We start from the raw sequence: 23,985 nt of genomic DNA, 5'->3' as shown, positions 1-23,985 counted from the left end.
TCTAGCCATTATCTATCAACAGATCAATGTACATATTTTATTCAGCGTCCACTTACCAGCTAACACAACGTTGCCACAGCATTGTGACAACATAAATTAGTTGCTGCAACGTTGTGGCAACATTGTGTGTTAGCAGGGTATGTATAGCGGTGCAGATTAAAAACAAACTGACATTTATCAATAGAAAAAACTAGCAACTAAAAAATAAGCCGCAACACTGTAAGAAAGTATACTCGAGAACTGCTGTTATGCTGATACATTTTAACAAGAATATGTATGTAAACCTAATATAAATGGATACTGGCCGGCATTACATTTGCCCTTCTGTTGGATTTACCCCGTCGAAGCTGTTTGCTCAATGGTGAGTGCATTTTCTCAGCCCTTTTCTGTTACGTGGACATTTTTAAACTAATGCCAAATGTATCATGCATGGAAACATCCCCCTTATATAGTATATAGGCTGAATATACATCACGTTGTAGTGAGTACGGGTGATGTTTTAAACTTTCTCGATAGTAGGCAGTATAGGATCTGTTCAGAAGGAAACCATTTTTAAGACATGAGTTTTCCTAACAACGAACAAATGCAAGGGCAGAATAAACGAACGAGTGAATCAAACAAATAAGTAATGAACAAATACGTAAAAAAACAAAATGAACCCCGACACATTGTTGAACAAAACATAATATGAAATGACATTCAATATCAACATATTTTCTCTCTGCAAAAACAATAGGCAACATTTCGTTTGTATGGATGTTGGGTGCAACATCTAATTTGTTAGGCGCACTGTACACCTGTATTGCGGTTACTGTAGCAATACGCAGTATTTCCAATTAACACAGAGAGCTGTGGAGGCTGTGACTAAACCTACGGAGCAGCGCCTGCGCAAACCTGTGCCCATCGGGCTTTCTTTAAACTGTGCCATACTCAAACTAGAGGAGCTGCGAGAGCATTTTCAGGTTGTTTTCTCGCAGATATTTTATTGATTTAATACAGTGAAAATTGGTTGGAAATTTGGAATACAGCACAACTTTCACAACTACAAAACTGTATATCATGGCATTTACATAATACAAATTGAAGAATTTAACTAGAAATGAAAACGTGATGGAGTACAGTTATGTAGTTTTCTAGTAGCGGCTGTGAGAAAGTTGTATTCCCTCATGTTGTGCAAGAAAAGAGCTGCGAGAAGGTAATTTTGCAGTGCAAATCATGTTTAATTTTGATTTAATACCAAGAAAGTTTAGGAGCGCGATATCCAGTCGCAGATATGCAGCTAATGCTTCTGCCCCAAGTTAACCAACGGCCTTAAATTTCTGTTTATTTGTTTGGCATTCATTTAAAAAACATTACCAGACTGTCATGATCCATAGGAACGGCAGACCCAAGTGCAGAAGGGTGGTTGAGGAGGTCAGAACAGGCTTTGGTCAGATACCGGTAAAGCAGGGCAGATGAAGGCAGGGCAAAAGGCCTAGTTGAGGTCACAAGCAAAGGTTCAGAAGATCAGGCAAATGGGGAGTGTCGAAGGAAGTCCAAGGTTGAGGTCAGAAGGAAAAGCCAGAGGGTGTTGAAATTGTTGTGAATGAAGACAAAAGGAGAGTGCTCAGAGATGTAGCTAAGTTATACAAAACTCTGCATTGAACGTGAGTCAGAGAGGGATTTAAATAAGAAGGTAGAGGAACAGATGTTGGACAGCAGGTGTGTGGTAAGTGATCAGAGTGATTGCGGTGATGATTGAATGGTGATTGGGCGATGGGACTTCTCGGGGGGAATTGTGGAAGTGCTTAGAATGGGGCTGTGGAAGTGTGAGACTGGCATTGTGACACAGACTATGGAGATTAGTTACATTGTTTCTCAGGACAAAAGGAAGGAATGTAGTTGGTAATATAACAAGTTTTTTCTCAAGAAACTAATAACGACTAATATATTACTTTTAATCAGTAACGACCCCACCATTGTGCAAGACAAAGGTGAACAAAGTAGAACGAAGAATATAAACTCATTGTTAAAACAAATCACTATGAATTGCTTCCTAACAAGGATTGTGATACTGAGTCCATGTCTTCATCATACATATCTAATCTGTTTTTTCAAGAAACAGAACTAAAGGACAACTCACTATTATTATTTCATTCATAGCAGGCAACAGTTTTCATGAACAACATTTTCAAAGCATTTCAAAGTGCAGCAATCAGAACAAAATATAATATACAATTAGCATACATCATAGAACAAATGAGCAAATAAGTGCAGACAGAATACAGTTAAGTCCCCAATATGGGAGGAGGTAGCCAAAAGAAGTTACTGTAAATTGATAATAGTAATGATGTGATGTAAAGCACTCATCTCACCTTGTGGAGCATTATGTCCCCTTCCATTAGATCTAAGCCTGTTTGGGAAAAGTAAAATGAAATTCAAATCACATGCTAAGAATTCAAACTGCTATGTCCCCACTGGAACTCTCCCACTTTAAAGACAATTAACTGACCTTTATTGATGTTATTAATGCTCCTCGTCTTCCCCGCATGCACATCTGCGACAAATACAAAATAATAGTAATATATATATATATATATACACACACACACGCACACACACGTGAAGGGGGTACGTTTCTATTTGGGCGGCAGTGCCACTGAAATTACACAACTATGCCACCTACAGTTTTAATTGAGCACTAGGACTCAATCCTCCAATACAGATACATTATGTTTTTTTACCTGTGGTCCACAGCATAAGTCTACAAAACGGAGACCAACATGGGGGCACAATTATTTTATTTAAAGAGTTCCTATAGGCTAAAATCTCTAAAACATGTTTTAAAACAAAGATTAAAAACTGTCCAAAAGTTAGAAGCCAAGGCAATACAAAAAAAGTTAAAATCCACAACACTGTCCAGAAGAAACTCCAATCCACTGCTAGAGAAATTTCTGTAGAGTTGGTTTGTATCCAGGTATAGATGCAGTCTTTAAAACTCACAGTCCAGTAACTCTAATATCTAATTTCTCCCTTTCCTGCGCTCTGCTACTCACTCTTTCAGTTCTGATCCCTGTCCTCTCGTTTCAGTTAAACAAGCCCTTTTTAAAATGCTACTGCAGCTGTCAGTAATTACACTCTATCATTAAAACACGTGAGAATGTTTGAAATGGAATAATAAGTATAATAAGTGTAATAAGTATAAAGTCAAAAAAGCAAATCAGTAAAATTAAGCTAATTATCAATGTCCCTTGGGTGACATACACTACCGATCAAAAGTTTTAGAACACCTAAATCTTTCCAGTTTTTATTGTAATTTATGCAGTTTAATGTTTCAATGTTCTCTGAAATTAAAGCATAGAACAAATAAACAATCTGAGATTAAAGGGGTAAACTTTTGAGAAACAAAAATATTCCATGATTTCTTTTAATCATGGAATCGTTTTGTTTAACAAAATTTTACCCCTTAAGCTGACAAACCTGTCTGGTACCCTTAAAAGGGCACCAAATCTGTGCCCTTCTCTTTAATCAAATGTGTACTCTTCACTGTTGTGCTGTTTGCCAAGTGTTTTGTATTATTATTATTATTATTATTATTATTATTATTATTATTATTATTATTATTATTATTATTATTATTATTATTATTATTATTATTTCTTGGCAGACGCCCTTATCCAGGGCAACTTACAACATAAGTACAAAACAAAGTGCAAAAATACAGTTCGTTAAAGGCATCAATCATTACAAATTCAATTTACATAAAACATAGCAATTCAAAATATAATATTTCCAATTTCCAATTTACACAGGCAAGTACAGTAAGTGAGGTCCTACATCCTGGACGGTGAAAGCTAAGTGGAACCACAGTCTACTGATCAAAACAAGACCATCCACGTTTTGGTAGAAGCAACACACACCCGTAGAGAGCTCAAAATGTCAAGATGGAAAACTCTGTTTACAGTGTACTAATACTGAACTTCTCTGTGTTTGATAGAACATCAAATAATATATCAGACATCTCAAGTCTCCTGGAAGTTCCGTGAATCTCCCGAATTTTCATAGCGGCTCCCTGATCCCCGCAAAGTATATACAATATCTCGGAAATCGTTTTTTTTTTAGAGCAAGAGAGAGAGAGCATTCAATGCCATTATATAATTTTTAGGCATCAGAGAGCTGCTATTAAAATGCGGGAGACTCCCGGAACTTCAGGGAGACTTGTGATGTCTAATATATATTGGATTAACAAGTTTATTTGCAATGAAATCTGATAAGACCCCCCCCCCAGAGCAGACTGTATGTTTACCCCCCGGGCTCTGAATGACGGCGGCGACATGGAAACTGTAAATCGGATGTTTGAGAATGAGACACGATGGTAGCCAAGAGAATAAGCTTTCAAACAATGTAGGAATACAGTGTAACATCTATGCACAGGAGCAGCAACACTGCCAAACAATGCTTAAGAGGGTGTAGTAACACAGTATATAATTCAGAAATGTACATTATTTTTAAGTTTTCTGGTAACCTAAACTCTGTCAGTTTACCGCTGACCTTTGTACCATTTCAGGTTATTCACTGGACTTGAACTGCTTAAATTTCAATAAAAACTGGAAAAATGGGGGTGTTGTAAAACAATTAAAATTGTAATTAAGATTTGCAGCAGTTTAATTTATATTTATACTTTGCATTTTGTAGTTGTGTATGCATTTGTGAAACTGCATTTTGATACCCTTTACATTTTTACACACAGACAAAAATCAGATAAATCAATAATGCATTAATGTCAAAGGTGTATCACTTTCACCATCATTTTAATGTAGGCGATGGTTTCAGTTTTTATGCTAATCAGTGATATGTGAAACCAATTTTTTTTTTAAACTTACATATGTATCTTCTCTGTAAATTGTAAGTACGTTAAATGCTTACAAAGACTACAGTTTATTTTGTTCTACCTGTGAAGATACATGGATCAAGCATCTTGCTATGGGTATTAAATGCAGTCACTGCTGTCAAATCACCAGGCACCGAAAACACACTTTGAAATCAATGCAATTAGGGCGTTATTTTCAAGTATCAACGAGTGAGGAATATTATGCATCTTGTTTCTGCAATTAACACATTATTGATGTCTTACCTTCTTTTAAGTGGTCTCGGTTTGTAAAAGTTTGAAGTTTTGACAAGTGACTGAGGATCCCCTGAACCAGGGCCGGATCTAAGCATGGTTAGGAGTGGACATAGCCTTGCCCACCCAATCAGAATTTAGGCAAAGACAGCATTAATCTTTTATTTTCTATGATTTGTGCATTGGTAAAAAGCAATCTAAGGTGGGCTGTGCATTGAGAAGTTTGAGGGAGGGCTGCCCCAACCAATCAAAAAATAACACCAGAAAATTGCAGTATTTATCTATGTTTTAATTGGCTGAAAGCAACTGCACGCCACACTCACGACTCGCATTCAGTAGTGGAGCAGCAGAGTCTGACAGACACGACGCGAGCGATAACATTAACAAGCAGGAATATTTGCGTACAATGCAAAGATTTTTGGTGTCTATAAGGAGTAGTGGCTCCAGCAGCATTGACCTTGATGTGGCCACCGTCGTTTCACAAACTCCATCCCTCCACCTCAGCCCCCCAAACTCACAATGCCGTCCCAGCCAATATTAAATAGCTCCCCCAAACGAGCATTTGGGTCCAAATCACGGTCATTTAATGCTGGATGGTACTGTTCAAGTCCATGGCTTGAATACAGCATTTTGCAGGACACATGCGCTTCTGTTTCCCCTGTCGTCAGTTTGGTGCGCAAACAAGAGAGATGTCATCTTGACCTCGCGTGGATATACCCATTGCAAAGCAGCGCTGGAGCGACAGGGGTGCAGAAACATGATCCAGCCACCGTCACTGCAGTCTATGGCAGCCTGGTCCAAATTAAAATATCGGGAGGCATCTGGCGAAACTATAAACTGCATGCTAGTGGGCAAAACACAGTTGGAAAAAAACAGACATTATGTGAAAAGCATTGGAGGTGTGGTTAAATTTCTCTGTGTAAACGAGCAAGGGCAGCGTGGAACCACAGAAACGTCCAACAATGATACATCTGCAGGCCTCTTTTACACCTTAGAAAAGGATCCATTTCTGGTTAATATAGTAAAGGGTATACCAAAACATGCAAAGTATACTTCTAAGGACATTCAGAACAAAATCATTGAAACACTAGCTGATATTGGTGCTTTTTAAGTGCAGATACACAGATGCTGACTCAGCAGTGTTTTGCCTTAAAAGTGATGGGACACGAGACAAGTGAAAACTTGTCTGTAATGATTAGGTTTGTGTGCAATTCCTTGCCAGAGGAAGTTAAAGTTTTTTGACTTTGCCAGTTCCCTATACAACTTTTTCCATCACCACTACATGGCTGAGAAGTATGATGGTCCTTATTGGTCATACCTTATTGAATTATTGGAAATTCGATGGACAAGCCATTATGATGTGACAAGGTGCATTATTGAGAATGAAGACTATCTTCTCAGCATCCTCTCAAACATTGCAGAGGATGATTTTACCACCACTGATCTGAGCACTGAGGCAGCAGGCCTTTTAATCCAAATCAAAAGGCACAATTGTTTTGAAACAGGGAAATTTCTAGTCCGGGTAATTGGTGTCCTGAAACCAGCTAATGCTATTCTCCAGTCTCAGACAGTGGACATGTGTAAAGCTGGTGAGGTTGTCAGTGCATCCTTGGAGTCCCTAAAGGCAATTCACAGAGATGAGTTTCAGACTATGGTGATTTAACCCTTCCAAGAGAAGAAGAACACTGAATACACTAGATGACAGTGTTGTGTATTCCACAGTGGGCCACACTGACTGTGATAATTTTACAATACTCCCCAGTCAGTCTCTGAAGAGATCCTTGATTTCCATTCTCGACAGTACCATTGTTGAAATGGAAAATAGATTTTCCACAAAAAATGTTGACTTGATGAAAGCCGTATTTTGCCTTGTTCCAACGTCTAGTGCATTTCTAGATGCCACATTATTGAGCCCTCTACATTTGCCTGCTGGCACTGCAGATAGTGTAAGTCTGGCAAATGAAAGTCATGTTGCCAAACCTATGCTTACAAAACAATTTCCTGGTGAAACAGACTTTGTGCAAACACTTGCAAAGCTATAAAGATGCATTCCCAGAGCTACATAAATTGTATGTAATGGACCTTGTCATTGGGGTGTCCTCAGCATCGTGTGAGAGTTCCTTTTCAACTCACAGGTTCTGACCCTATTTTGTTGCTGTATGTTACACCAAAGAAAGAGTAATTTAGTGATATTGGCCCATGAGAAGTCCATCACTAGTACCTTAGCTATGGATTAATTTGTTAGCACTTTTGCTAGAAAAAACAGGAGACTGATGCCGTAGATGCATAGATGATATTTGGATCATTGAAGTAGTATCTCCTCAAAACAATTTTTCTATTTGTTTTCTATAAACTCAATACAATGTAATATTATCCAATCATTAAACAAAACAGATACACTTAGTTAGATGTAGTAATAGTTGGTAGTTTATTGTTTGTCACTGCATTTTGTTTCTTCCATGAAATAGCCATGAAAATGTACCACCAATATATATATTTTATATATATATAAAATGAAAAAAAAAACTAAAATGAATCTTTAAAAAATGTTTAAAATCTATCTATCTATCTATAAGTATGATTATGATCATAGTGAACATTCAAATTTGCGTTGGCGCTGACGCTGATCCAGAGAGATCAGTTGTCAGGTGAAACAGTTTCACAAATAGTCTTTTCAACCACACAGTATCATTATTTCTGTGTTACAATAATTCAAATTATCACAGAAGTACAGGGATAAAAGTTTATAGTTCGGATATAAAAGCTGATGTCTACAGTAGTGATCAAAATAGATCTCCTCTTGGAAGTAACTTGACAATTCAAATAACGATTGTATCAATTACATTGTTACACCAGTAACTGTTAAACAAGTGACTGTTAAAAAATGTATTTGTCATTGAATTATTAATTCAAGGGATTTGTTCAAAAACACTGATTTATCCAGTAATGAAACCAGTTAATTATTTATGAGAGAGTAATTGAATCATTTATTCCAAACGATTAAAATAATAATAATAATAATAATAATAATAATAATAATAATAATAATAATAATAATAATAATAATAATGAAATATTTTTAAATAGACTGCAGCAATTAGCATTTTGTCAGAAACTCTAGTAAATGACATGTTTTTTTTTTGAATCTCAGTTTATCCCCACAATTGCCCACCCAGGTTATCTGCCAGCCCACCGGGCCTGGCCTGAACTCATACTCAGTTAAAGAGCACGGCACGGCACGGCACGGGTTAGGACTAGTTTATTCAGTTTGTGTGATTGGATTGGTTTTAAACAAGGGTATGTGTTTTGGTATTATATTAAGTTGCATTGTTAAGGTCACAGAAGCAGCAGGATGCACAGGAGCGGCATGTCATCTGCGTGAGAGAGGGCTCGAGCAGTCAGACGGACAGACACACGGACAGTCACCGGCTGCAGCGAGTTCATGGCATGTTCGCCGTGCTATGTTCATGTGTCTCCTGTGAGGAATACACGTATGTTCAGTTCACATAAACAGCGTATCGTGTGTTGATTGAGAACCGGCCGACGAGGTAATCTTAAATGTGGATGGGAAAACTTATTAATCCAAATATAAACTATCAATAACTTTTTTGGTCATACTATGCCTGTGCTGCCGTTTAGCTTATTATGCTTTCATAAAAATATTGAATTATGAAATCGTATTTATTATCATTTTAATTAAAATGCGTATGTTCTACTCGAATGTGAAGCATAATTTTATCAAGGCTGCACCCCTGCTAAGACACTACATTGCCACATTGTGTGTTAGCAGGCAGATATTTAAAAAATAAAATCTTACCTCCAGATTATTATTATTATTATTATTATTATTATTATTTGAATTCATTAAGTTGAATGCTTTAGAGCAGACAGTACATTGTCCCGTGGTAGGCACATCTTGCACTTTAATATCTATTTTCTTTCTTTGAAAGTGAAGAATTACCTGTACTTCAACAAGTTAAATCCGTAATGTATGTTCTTACAATGTTGTAGAACTGTGTGTTACTAGCTGGGATGCTGACTAGCAGCGTCCACCCAAGCTAACACACAACGTAAATTATGTAGCAACATTGTGTGTTAGCTGGGATTGTGCCTGCGTATTGTACAATGGCGCCGAATCAGCGCTTTGGCTAAAGAGTGTAAATTAAAACAATGTTGCAAAAATACTACACGTAGCCCCTTCAGATTCACGCAATTTCCTTACACTTGTGCACTTTCATGTAAAATATCTAGAAGTAATCAGTAATGTCTTACTGTTCTTGAAAAGTATTGGTAATCAGAATACTCGTCTGACAGGAGTAACTGTAACTGGAATACAAGTATCACAATTCTGTAATCTGACTAGTAATGCTGCTACTTGTATTCCATTACTCCCCAACCATATATACAGTGAGGGAAAAAAGTATTTGATCCTCTGCTGATTGTAGACCTCCACAAGGCTGGAATGGGCTACAAGACCATCGCCAAGCAGCTTGGTGAGAAGGTGACAACCGTTAGTGTGATTATTCGCAAATAGACGAATCACAAAATAACTGTCAGTCTCCCTCGGTCTGGGGCTCCATGCAAGATCTCACCTCGTGGAGTTTCAATGATCATAAGAACGGTGAGGAATCAGCCCAGAACTACACGGGAGGATCTTGTTAATGATCTCAAGGCAGCTGGGACTATAGTCACCAAGAAAACAATTGGTAACACACTTCGCCGTGAAGGACTGAAATCCTGCAGCGCCCGCAAGGTCCCCCTGCTCAAGAAAGCACATGTACAGGCCCGTCTGAAGTTTGCCAGTGAACATCTGAATGATTCAGAGGAGAACTGGGTGAAAGTGTTGTGGTCAGATGAGACCAAATTCGAGCTCTTTGGCATCAACTCAACTCGCCGTGTTTGGAGGAGGAGGAATGACCCCAAGAACACCATCCCCACCGTCAAACATGGAGGTGGAAACATTATGCTTTGGGGGTGTTTTTCTGCTAAGGGGACAGGACAACTGCACCGCATCAAAGGGACGATGGACGGGGCCATGTACCATCAAATCTTGGGTGAGAACCTCCTTCCCTCAGCCTGGGCATTGAAAATGGGTCGTGGATGGTTATTCCAGCATGACAATGACCCAAAACACGCAGCCAAGGCAACAAAGGAGTGGCTCAAGAAGAAGCACATTAAGGTCCTGGAGTGGCCTAGCCAGTCTTCAGACCTTAATCCCTTAGAAAATCTGTGGAGGGAGCTGAAGGTTCGAGTTGCCAAACGTCAGCCTCGAAACCTTAATGACTTGGAGAGGAACTGCAAAGAGGAGTGGGACAAAATCCCTCCTGAGATGTGTGCAAACCTGGTGGCCAACTACAAGAAACGTCTGACCCCTGTGATTGCCAACAAGGGTTTTGCCACCAAGTACTAAGTCGAAGGGGTCAAATACTTATTTCACTCATTAACATGCAAATCAATTTATAACTTTTTTGAAATGCGTTTTTCTGGATTTTTTTGTTGTTATTCTGTCTCTCACTGTTAAAATACACCTACCATTAAAATTATAGACTGATCATTTCTTTGTCAGTGGGCAAACGTACAAAATCAGCAGGGGATCAAATACTTTTTTCCCTCACTGTAGACTTTCTGGTAACACTTTACGTGTTTATCGATATATCATGAACATCATCTGAGTTCTGATGTTGAGCACATGAACCCATACTTACCCTAACCCTGATACATGTGATTAACATAAGAACTCACATGAAGTGCACAACATATTCATGTGTTTATCATGTGGTATTCATATATTAATTCACGAGGAATCACAGTACCTTATTGTAAAGTGTGACCGACTTTCTAAATAATTTAGATTCCACTATTTATCATCCAATCACCCAGTGGGAACCAGATCTAACAATAACAACTGATACCAACTTCTGGACACCTCTTCAATGTCAACATCCACCAAGATACAACTAATCCAGTACAAGGTCAATCACAGAGCACATATCACTCAGTATAAAATGTGTAAAATGGCCTACATTGATAAAAACACCTGTACTTATTGTACCTTTAATACCCCCAGACACTCTCTGTGCCTACTGGCAATGCCCAGTACAACAATTCTTGAAAGAAGTCACAACGATTATGTCATTAATTCGAAGTTAAATGATCAACAACAGCTTATCAACAGTTATTTTAAATGTAAACACCTTGTATTTTAGGCATAGGTCTATATAATGGTGTTAGAGTTTGTGTTTACTATTATAAATTAAAGCAAGTAATTGCCAGTTGGCACCAGGAATTCCCTTTGAAGAGCTAGCGGGTTTCAGAGTTGAGATTTCTACTAGGGAATGCTTTTAAATGACATGGCCCAGAGAAGGTTTAGCTGTGCAGTGTATCCACCACACCCTCCATAGTAAAAATATGCAGGATATGATAAAGATCCAACAATGTAAAACATGTTTTGATGACTACAAGAAAGCAATAACAGTTGTAATAGGTGTATTTTGTTAAATAATTAGGATGGTGACTTACCTGGGTTATGTATTACCTCTCAAAACACATTGTAGGATGTAGAAGAAACTATAGAATTCAATAACAATTTAATTCACATGGTTATCAAGTATCCACAGGTCTGGATGGAAGGTGTGGACATCATCAATTCACTGGGATATGTAACATGTTTATCCCAGTTCCATGTTTTGCAGGAAATAAAAAGTGAAGACAAAAGTTGCTGACCCTCTTTATTTTATTTTGTAATGCGTCAGAATACCCGGCAATGTAATGTGAAATATACAAATAGAACACAATGATATACTATATCATAGAATAGACTTTGAGCAAAAACATCATAATTCAATAATGGTACTTATAAGCTTACCTTATAGATAGAGCTATAACATATAATGCAGTTTTCTTATAGTATATGTAATTAAATAGCATTATAAGATGTTTAATAGTAGGTAATAAATGGCATGGCAGATTATGATAATAGATTGATGTCGGTGCGAAAATGTCATGTTATAATAACTTTTATTAAGTATGTTATTAAATATATTATAACATATTACAGCAAAAAAGTTTAAATAAAAATGTATAATACTATATTCATTATTTGTAATAATAATCAAATAACAATTAATAAATAATAACGTGCTAATAGATTGTTTATAATGGACACTTAAAATAAAGTGTTACCATTTTTTTTTTCTGGCTATATGATATATCCACTTTGGTATATGATTTATTTGTTTAATTGAACGGCCCCTCATAAGCTCTCACTCACTTTGTCAGTTTATCTACATCTCCAAGCAGTCGCCTTGTGCCTTGTATAACCTCTGTATCCTCAGCTTTACCTCTAGACCACAACCTTGGACTTCCTCTGGTTTCCCATTTGCCTGATCACCCGACCCTTGCTTGTGACTTCGATGATGCCTTTGTTTGCTCTGTCTCGCTGGTATCTGACCTACGCATGTTTGATCACCTCTACCTCACCCCAAAATTGGGTCCTGCACTCCCTTGTCCTCTCCAGCCACACGGAGCGTGGCATATACAATGTATACAATATTTACAAACATATTTACTAATAATAAGAACAATACCTTTTATTAACTAATAGTTTATGAATATATGAACTTGCCTTTTAATTAAATTGTTACATTTCAGATGGAGAACACACAATTATTAATAATGTAAATGAAAGATGCATTCCTCCCTTTTTCAAAGTGAGTCAGTCAGTGTGCTCACCCGCAGAGACTCCGCTACAACGCCGCCCGCTTACTTTCTACTGCATCAGCCTTTATCGTTTCTTTTTTATTGTTTATTGTTTTATTGCTTATTCGAATTACAGAGCAATATCAAACATCACAAATGGCATACAATGATCTCATATTTCACAGCATTCACAGCAGAAGTGTGTCTGCTGTGTGTACGTGTTTGTGTTTGTGTTGTGAAGAATCAGGTGTAAGACAAATGTCTTTGTTACACCATACACATATCATATTACACATAGTTACCTTACTTCCACTATAAACAGAAACCTCACACATAGCTGCTATAGGCTACACAGCTAAATGTAGTGAATAATGGCTATAAGATTTGTTAGTTGGAATATTTGTGGAATTGATTTACTAACAAGAATAGTAGTCTTGAACCACCTTGGAAATCTCAAAACAGCTCAAAAGCAACACACCCGTAGAGAGCTCAAAATGTCAAGATGGAAAACTTTGTTTACAGTGCACTAGTGCACAACAATTTTACAAAATTGAATCATAACTTCTCTGTGTAAGATAGAACATCAAAAATATATATACTGAATATATACTGGATTAATCATTAGGTTGTTCTGAACAAAACAAGCCTATTTGCAAAGAAATCCAATCAAAACTGAGTGATCTGTGACCGTCTGAATGAGACCCCCTCCCAGAGCAGACTGCTCGTTTGCCCCCGGGCTCTGAATGATGGCAGGACACACAGAACTGTAAATCTGATGTGTTTGAGAATGAAACACACTGGTAGCCAAGAGAATAAGCTTTCCAATGAATGTGCACATTGTAAGAATACAGTGTAACGTCTATGCACAGGAGCTGCCAAATAATGCTTAAGAGGATGTAGTAACACAGTAACTCTGAAATGTACATTATTTTTCCAAATTGGTAACCTAAACTTTTTTTTAAACCTCTGGCAGTTTACCATTACCTTAGTACCATTTCAGGTTATTCACTGGACTTGAACTGCCTAAATTTCAATAAAAAATTGAAAAATGGGGGTGATCTAAAACATTTGGCAGGTAGTGTATATGTATTTTACAAGAAACACCCTTGTGAGATTCTGATCACTCAAAATTAAAAATAAATACATATTTTAACCAGGTATACATCCTGTAGGCCTAAGAAAAAGAGATGCTAGTGTCACGGGCGGTGCGTGATGGGCAATTTAATCACTGATTCGTTAATTATTGTATTTGTTTCTTTCACTTTTATATTGTTGCCTGCACTTTAAATTGATTATGGTTATTTTCACTTATGAAGTAGGTTCTTTTACTTCCTTATTTTGGTTGTATCATTTTCTGTGTATAATTGGGTTATTGGGTTTTTAATTGTTTTATTGTTTGTCCGGCCCCGTATACACCACCAGAGACATTCTCACCTGGACCTACCTGCATAATCTCTCCCAATCACCTTCCCCTGCACCCTGGGTCTCTGCTGTGGTATATAAGCTGAGAGGGATCGTTCAGTCAGAGACACAGAGGTTCACAGACAGAATGGCTTGTGAGGTGGTGAACAGCAGGATGTGGAAACAAAGCCAGTGCTGGAGAGGGAAGCAGAGGAGACTTTTGCGGGGCTGATGAACTCATCTTCCGGTGGATTACAAATAGTACAATGGAGACTCCGAACCCTGAGACGGCGATGAGATATATTAAGGAATTGGCAGCAGAGCAGTGATGGCGAGAGCTTCGAGCAGCTCAGTCCATGGGTTTTTGTTGACTGTGTGAGTAACAGAGTGGTAATTAGGGAGAGCACGAGTGAAGCAGATTTGAACATGGAAATTAAGAGCCATACGCATTAGTACTGTTGAACTCTGCTTTATTTGGAACTGGGTGCATCCACTCTCCCCTGGTATTCGCCATGTTCAGCTATATTTAGAGAAAAGGGAATATTATTGTGGATCATATTGCAGAGTCGTGGCAAGGAATGAACTGTGAACATTGATTGTTTTTTCTCCTTACCTGAGGTCTTCCATTTCCAGTCTGCGGCTGTCGATTTGGCCAGCAGGGTGCTGTCGGGCTGAGAGAAAGAGAGGATGAGGAATTAGAACTGACTTACCTGTGTGATTGGAATGTTGATCATATCTGCGAGAGGAAGAAGAAGAATTATTAGGGTCTCTTGTACAGGAGATATAATTGTATAAGAAATAGTAGTTTTATAGGGTTTTATTAGTTTCCTTTTTTTCTTATTTTTGGATAGGGTTTTTAGTGTTTTATTGCCCTTCTAATTAAAGGTGGTTTTAGTTTTACATAGTTACTTTTTTATATAATTCTGTACATTTATCCAGGACAGTCTTCATGCCCTGTCTGGAGCTTTGTTAAATAAATAGTTATTTTACCTGCCTGTATGAGTGTCTTGGGGTTCCGTCGAGTCTGCCGGGGAGAGTATTGGAGTGGGTAGACAAGCTCCTCCCTCGTATAGCAAAGGCGGTGGCGTGGTCAGGTATCATAGTCACCCCTAAGCACCCACTAGGGTGTGACACTTCTATAATGATCAATAACAAAATATCATTGAAATATAATTATTCTGTTGTAGACCCTGAAGGACACTGAGTGAACTGCTCTGAAAATAATACTGTTATCACCATAATAAATGTCTAAGGCCCTGTGATGGAATGAACCCATCTCCAATAAAACCACACTAATCATTGCTGGGTTAGTGTGATTCAGTGTGTTATAGTTAAGAAAACTAACATTTTTATAAAATGTTGTATAAAAAAGGGGAAAGAAATATATAAAAAGGGGCATGGCTGGTATGAATCAATCACTTATGAACTTACCTGCTGTGGAGAGAAAGGGGCAGCTGGGTTGGTGTGTGGGTGGCCATGTTGGTGAAGGGTAAAGTGGTTACAGAGGCCATGCTGGAGAAGTGCAATATATGCTTGGCCATATTACCATATTTATTGTATTAAGGTAGCCACTCTTAATTCTCTGGCCACAAGGGAAGGGTTCATGTGGTTGTAGGAAAGGGGTGTGTGCAATAACGTTTTGCTTTATTTCCTTTGTAGTAATATTGGTTTGTTGTTATTACCGTCCCTCTTTTTCAGTGCATCTCCTACTATTGTTTAGAATACACTTTGTGTACACTTATCATTGGGGGTGGGGCATATAAAAATGTAAGTAAAATCATTTAAATGATCAGTGTATTGACTGATTTTGTGTAATGTTAGAAGTGGGGAAAACAATCCTGTTACAATAAGAGGATATACTAAAAGTACAGTAGCATGCTCTTGATATAATTTGGGGCTATTGTCAGTACAACTGTAATAGAACAGACTTATTACAATATGAGCTTGTGTATTATAAGACATCTGATGTGTAAGGAACCTACAGGACCACAGCGAATCAATTAGATGTTTATTGTATAATGGTAAAAGAATAATAAAAACAAACAGGTGACAGAGATACGGAGGATCCCAGGACTCAGAGAAGGATCTGAGCCCTAAGAAAAATAGGTAATTTGTATGTTGAGACCTTGAAAGTGAACAAAGAAAAGTCTATATATGGGAATAATTTGAAAGAATCAATTAATATGCATTAAATGCTAATTAATATGAAAGTATAACCGATTGTATTGGATACTTAATAATCAACACTATAGCTAATGAGTAAATATGTGAAATCCTTTGGGTACTTTTTCACTTCAGCACTCTTGCTGAAAGTGTCAAGGCAGGGAAAATCAGATTTGAGAACTGAGAGTCTCTGCTACAGACTTCTCAAGAGGTTGAAAGGCAGAGACACACAGGTCCTGTATGAGCTGAAATTAATTGAATTAGATAAGTTCAATATAGTTGCTGATCAATACTAGAAATTCTTACAGTATGTTAACCGCAGTAAAATAAGAGGTCATAATGAGGCTTCAGAAGGTGGATCAACTGCAGAACCGCAGTCAGCAAGGCCACAGTGAGCAGTAGAGGGGACATCATGCCCGGAGAGCTGGAAATATACGCAAATTTATCTATCAATACTTTAATCACCCAATCAATACATTAATTTAGATCTCATCCCTACACATGGTTGGCTGATTCACTGTAGATGTTGTCACTGTTGCCTCCATCAGTGGCTTCTCGAGGTATTGAAGTGTTTGATTTGAATGCAGCTGTGAAATGTCTGTAAGACATAGGGGTCTGGTGCTTGAGTCTCTGCTATTGGGGACTGGTGGGATTGTGACAGCCATGGGCTGAGAGATCATTGCTGGAGCTCCATGAGCAAACTACAGTGACCACCACAGCCCAGCGATATGTTTAAAAACTATATCTATATTTTATCTTCTCACACAGCCAGTATAAATCTAATAGTTAACTCGGACATTTCAATAGCTTTTGAACAAGTGCAACTTACAGTCATCTACTTGTTATACAATGATACCATTTCTGTCTATACTGCAGTAAAGAGAACCTTGCAGGTCTTACACTGCCAAGGAGGTTTCATTCTGATTCCCAAATTATCTTTTGTTTTCTTCCTTGTACCGGAAGCCATCTACATGGATTACTTAATAAGGAAAGATATACACTACTTTGCAATGCAGCAATTCAAAGCTCTAGGTCTCTACTTTCCAAAGTAACTGCACTGAGATGGCTCTGGATGAAGCCAGTGAGCAGGAGAGCAATTACATAACCTAAACTCAATGTGCTTCATCACATCACAATGGCTTGCATTCAGACTGCTCTATCTCTATACAGATACACAAGGTGACAATTGCAAGCTCCGGGACTCTACTTCTCATGACCTATAAATCAGCAACGTGCAGTTTAAAATGAATTAATAAAGTTTGTTTAAATACAGTTCTGCCACCAGGATTCTGCAGAAACAGGTATCTCTAGGTATCCCTTGAGGTGGGAAATGCAGAGAAAAAAAATAGGATACAATCTGAGATCCGGCATCCTCCGTATCTCTGTCACTTGTTTTACTATATTATTCTATTAGCATTATACAATAAACATCTAATTGATTCTCTGTGGTCCTGTGGATTCCTTACACATCAGATGTCTTGCAAATACACAAACTCATACTGTAACAAGACTGTTCTATTAAAATTGCACTGCACAATAGCCCCAGATTATATGCTACTGTATTTTTAGTATATCCTCTTATTATAACTGGATTGTTTCCCACACTTCTCATCTGTCCGCCTCTCCTTCCTGCCTTCACCGCTGCCTGGCCTCTCCCTTGCACAGTGGGGGGGTTTGTTACTGGGTCGGGTCAGGTCGGGTGAATGTATTTAAGCTGAGGAATGCAGGCAAGTCCATGTGAAATGTATGTCTAGGGGTGCGCTCAGCAAAAACTAAATAATAAAGCAATGAAAGGAAAGTAACAAAATCACGTTGTAACATGGCGAGGGGCCGGGTCTTGGATCACCATTATGTGCCTGCTCATATGATCTCTTTTGCCATGGACAGGACCCTGCTGGACAAGACCACGGACAGCACAGCCAAGTGTCAGTGTATCAGGACCGTGGACAGCACTGTGGGGAAAAAGAACTCACAGTGCAGCAGAGCGGCCACACCTGCTTTGGATGAAGAATCAAGAACACTCCTCATATGTTCTCCGAATACATTGATTTTACAGTGCTATAGACTTTACACACTACACAAGTTTGGAGAAGTTACCGGATTAATCTGTCATGCCAAATTGAATTCAATGCCTCTTTAAAGTACACAAAGCAGGCAAATATTTTCCCTTTGTTAGTTGGGGTATTGCTGTTGATTAGGGTGTGCAGGGAGTTACTGTGGTCAGTAGTGCCGTGTTTTGGAAGGAACACAATTTGGCTCTTACTTGGGACACTGTGCTCAGTAAGGAAGGCCAGTATCTGGGCATTGAGGATGCTGCAGAACACCTTTCCAAAGTTACTGCTCACACAAAGATACCTCAGTAGGTATTGGGGTCATATTTGTCTCCACTGTAAGATAGCGATAATTACTCCTTGATTCCAGACCTCAGGGAAACATCCAGCTTTCAGTACCAAATGTAACAGTTTGAGCAGGGCCTCCTGTAGCTGTGTTTAAGCATCTTGTTGCAGATGCTATAAAAAAATATGTATTTTTGGTAAAGGGTTTTAAAATGTTTTTCCCATATATTACTGTTTTTAATTGATAATTCATTTTGGATTTTTGTTTGTTCGATTTTTTTTTTTTAATAATTCACAAAAAGAGCTTTGGTCGATTTGATTAGAATTTTCTGGTAAAATAGTCATCCTAGTTCTTTCTCTGGAGGTGTTTGTATTCCCTCAGGGCCTGAGTGTAGTGGAAGCGGTCTTTGTTATTTTATATTGATTTTATTGTGTCTTCTAATTAACTGTTTGTGAGTGATCTATCGAGTAATGGTGATTGGTTAATTGTGGGAGTTTGATACTATCTAAAAATAGTGAATGGCTGATGCACTAGGTGTGATATCTGGTGTATATAATATATATATATATATATATATATATATATATATATATACACCGATCAGTCATAACATTATGAACCCTGTTAGGTGAAGTGAATAACACTGATAATCTCGTTATCATGGCACCTGTCAGTGGGTGGGATATATTAGGCAGCAAGAGAACATTTTGTCCTCAAAGTTGATGTGTTAGAAGCAGGAAAAATGGGCAAGTGTAAGGATCTGAGTGACTTTGTCAAGGGTCAAATTGTGATGGCTAGACGACTGGGTCAGAGCATCTCCAAAACTGCAGCTCTTGTGGGGTGTTCCCGGTCTGCAGTGGTCAGTACCTATCAAAAGTGGTCCAGGGAAGGAAAAGCAGTGAACCGGTGACAGGGTCATGGGTGGCCAAGGCTCATCGATGCACGTGGGGAGCGAAGGCTGGCCTGTGTGGTCCGATCCAACAGACGAGCTACTGTAGCTCAAATTGCGCCTGTTGATGTTTCTCTTGTGAGGCAAGTGTGGAGAAAATAATTTGAAGGGCTCAGACTAATGTTACAATGCCATTCTGTGTTAAACACAATTTTATATGAATGAGTATCGCATAGAGATCCCTATATGGAATCAGAATTTGTGCCTCAACCGCCAAATGTATTAAAAATATCATGAACTTACCGATAGACGTCTTCATAACAAGATGATGCGTCTGTTGTTGTGGTTCATCGCAAAGGCGTCAATTATTTTGTCGCTGTCCATGGCCCTTGTTCTCTCAATGTTTATAGCCAACAGTGCCAGGTCATTGGTTCGAGAGTCCCCACTGCTGTTCCTCAAGTAGTTTTTCAAATGACGCAGACAAGAAAAACTGCGCTCACAGATTACTGATGTGACGGGAAGTGTCAGAGATATGCATATGAGTTTGTACACGTCTATAAATGCATCTTTGTATGGCCTCATGAGGGATAGAAACTCCTGAGTTCTGGTAATAGTATGTCCCTGTTCCTCTTTTCTTTGCAGTAGCCAGCGAGTCTGGTAGAGCTCTGCAGACAAGTTTTCCTCACTGATTCCATAATGACTGGCCATGGATAGTATGCGTTTTAGGTCTAGAAAAGATGTGTGTTTGGGGCTTAGGGCTGGCACACCTCTCAATACATCTGCCAGATCATCTGCCGCTACAAGATCAAAAGTGGGGGACTGTAGCTGTAGCGGGACCGGCTGCATTGTTGGCTCAAGTTCCTTTTGTTTTTCATGAAAAGATCGTGCACCACCAACCCAGAAAATCACTTGTAGAGCATTTGTAATCTCTCAAAAAACTCTGCTGCAGCGTTGACATTATGCACACAATCAACTAACACCAAGTTGAGCTTATGTGCATGGCAATGTATATAAATTGCCTGTGGCACCTCCTTCCTAAACTTTTCTTGCACTCCATTGTTACATCCCAACATTACTGATGCTCCGTCATAGCACTGGCCAACACAAAAATGTAGGTCTATATTACACTGACTAAGTGTACGCTTGATACTGGCTAGTAGTGATTCCGCATCTAACCCATCTGCTGGGGTGAAATGCAAAAACTCTTCCTGCACTTTCTCTGACACTGGCTGAAAATACCGCACGATCACTGAAATCTGTTCCTTTTTACTAGCATCTTTTCTTTCATCCAGCAAACCAGCAAAGTGCCCTGCAATCCTTACCTCATCACTTATTTATTTTCGTATCATATCAGCCATTAAAGTAAATATCTCATTTTGTATATCATGGTGAATGCATTTGGCATTTAATGGATTGGTGTCTAACTTCTTTTCAACTGTTACATCAAACATTCCAATGACACGCAGAAGCTCACGGAAATGACCCCTATTTGATGAGTCCTCACCCTCACTGTGACCTCGCTGTGCGATCTCCTGGCAAGGCTTTCCACCACGGCCTTCATGTACTTTCGGTTCTCCATAACCAATGCCGAATGTCCCTTGTCAAGCATGTTTGCTATTTTTGAGCCGCTTGTCTGTTTTTGTTTAAACTCACTCAATTTCTCCATAGCAAATTTGTGTATCACACCTTCATGTTGACTCTTCAGAGATGCTGATGCTTTTCACCAGTTATTGAATCCATTGTCACTAAATGTTAGCTCCACATGAAACCCGTGCCGTCGTTTAAAAAAGCAAAGCAAAAACCTGTGTCTTTGGACATGCTGTATACCAGCCATACATATTGATCCAGCCAACTTTTGTTAAAACTTCTCTGCTGACTTCCAAATGGCCGTGCGGGGTATTTTTGAAGAACTGGCCATCTTGGGCCCTCTTGGGGATGATTTCTAATATTGTCTACAATGCTAGCATCCTCAGCAGAAGTGGCGGGCAGGTGCAGTTCACCTTCCTCATCTCTATTACCATCCAGCTTTTCTTGGTCCTGTTCAGTGACTGCTAGCCCCGTTGTCTTTGGCGTGTTGTCTACACCTTCATTACTCTCCTTTCCTTGCACACATGGACATTTATTTACTTAAAAACGATACATTTTTGTACCTTAATCGCTAATGTTAGACTAACTCACAAAAGAAATGTAGGCCTACCTCTGGCTAAAAGATTAAACTAGCTAGTAAGGTCAAACATTCAATGCGTGCACTGCTGCCGCCCATTGGCTGATCAGATTACCCGTTGGCTTTATGTTTAATAGTCTAAAAACAAATGGTTTGTTTTAATAATGTATTTCTTTCTTTTACAAATTATAAATTATAGTATTCACACATTAAAAATAAACAAAATGTAAATAAACCACAGAAATTTCTTGGGGGTGCTAGGGGGGTGCTATGGCTATCCTAGGGGTAGCTCCAGCACCCCCCAGGCCCCTCACTGGCACCGCCCCTGCTACCACAGGTATACCATATTGTACGCTATTAATGTTAATGAATGCATAAGGATCACTAGTAATGCATTCGTAAGTCATTAACAGTTAACATTAAAATCATGCAAAATAAAATGACAGGAATTTTCAGGCACCCAACAGAAATACTTCCACAAGGTTATGTCATGCAACTATATCCATTAAAAAGGAAAGTTCCTGTGCAAAGTCATGCAATGCACTGCCACCATATTTTCAACTGTACAGGGAGTATTTAAACTACAGCCAGAAAATCATACAGAATGTGAGCAAAAAGAAGCAGCAGATGAATCATTATCTACATATTTACAATAATTGTGTACTCCTTTTCTGGGGAACGAAGTTTGTTACAGGTTTAAATAACACAATTTGTCAATATTTTCAACAATTTTCTTTCTCTGACATTTTAAAATAATGACTGAATCTGAATTTGCAGGCTAGTGAAACTTTGCACAGAATTTTTTTTTTTTTTCGCAAAATACAAGCACGAAAAGTGCTCCTCATAGAATGAAATCTAAAATGTGAAGAGCTGCAAGCGGGGAGGAGCCTATTCTGATCACGTGGCTTCCAGTATGGGCGGACAGCGGGAGAGGCACCGCGAGCCATTCAAGGTGCTTGTTGTTCAACATCAAACAGAGACGGAAGCACAACTTCTCCCTGTGAGAGACAACGGGATTAAATCAAAACTTTGACCAACTCGCTAATAGCAAACTACAGAACTGTACCTAGTTGCAGCTTCATTTTCAGTTAGATGCCACTTTCTTCTAATAATAAATGTAACTGCTATGATGTACAGGTTTACAGGTTTATATATATAGACTTATTTATATTGTGAAGGATTAGCTTCCCTGTTTGGTCAATAATCTGCACACTTACACCACCACACCGCTGGGGTGTGTCTTTATTGAAAAAATAAATAAACAAATAAAAACCTAGCCCGTCTCTGGACCCTTAAATACACGTCAAAATGAAAAACTGGCCAGGGACAACTAGGTCTGTTTACTGTGTAAATTAAAACAAAACTTTTATTTCCTCCACTGGGTTTTTCTTTGATCCTTAGTCTCTCTCTCATGTACTCCCTTCTCGACTCCCCCTTTGTTTCCCCCATTAGCTTTTTTTAAATACTTCTCCCTAAGTGTATTCAATTATTGCATTAGCCCAATTAGAGTACAACCAATTATAACCTGAAGAGGCCCTACCAAGATGGCCGCCCCGTCTTCAGCCTCCTTCCCCAAGATGGAGTGCCCCTTCGAGTGTTATTACAATACTTTTAATGAAAAGCATTCAAAAGCATTTTAACTTACCTTTATTTTATTTTAACTTATATTTTAAAAGTAACCAAGAAACCAAAACCATAATGAACCCTCAGAGCAGCCTATAATGTGCTATTTATACACTGACAACCCAGCACCTATAACTATAATTACAAGTCTTGCTTTTCTGTACTATGGTTTACTCTGCTTTACTACTATGTAATGCACTGTACAATTATTGAGAGAGTGATCTGTAGCAATTCATTGCAAAGGTTGCATGCCAAATACAAATGGGACCAATCAAAGTGTTGCTGATCTGGAATGATTGCTGATCACTTTGAATTTCATGTCCTCTCCTATATCTATTTCCTCTGTCCTGTTGTGTAGATTTATAGTTAAGGAATTCTCAAGGCCTGCACTCTCTCTGTTCCTTCCTGTTGTCTCTGTTTAGTACCAAGAGATTATCTGTTAGCTCCTCTCTCTCTCGCCTGTCGCATTTTGCATGGATTTCTCAGATTTTCTTTCATCTCTCCCTCGACGTGTCTCCTGTGTTCTTTATTAACTTATTCGTTTTTTTGTCCAGCTTTCTGATGAAGGCAATTTAATTGAACAGTTTATTGAAGCTTTACTTTTGTAAA

At 38.5% G+C, this 23,985-nt stretch overlaps 1 pseudogene; it reads right to left on the bottom strand.

Moving 5' to 3' along the window:
• LOC136772079 (meprin A subunit beta-like) overlaps positions 1-21,198 on the bottom strand; it is a 33,200-nt pseudogene extending 12,002 nt beyond the window's left edge.
• Positions 21,199-23,985: the final 2,787 nt, after the last annotated feature.

Source organism: Amia ocellicauda, chromosome 15 (assembly GCF_036373705.1).
Source record: "Amia ocellicauda isolate fAmiCal2 chromosome 15, fAmiCal2.hap1, whole genome shotgun sequence".
Taxonomy (NCBI): domain Eukaryota; kingdom Metazoa; phylum Chordata; class Actinopteri; order Amiiformes; family Amiidae; genus Amia; species Amia ocellicauda.
The sequence above is the reverse complement of the archived record's forward strand: the minus strand, read 5'-3'. Positions and strand labels throughout refer to the sequence as shown.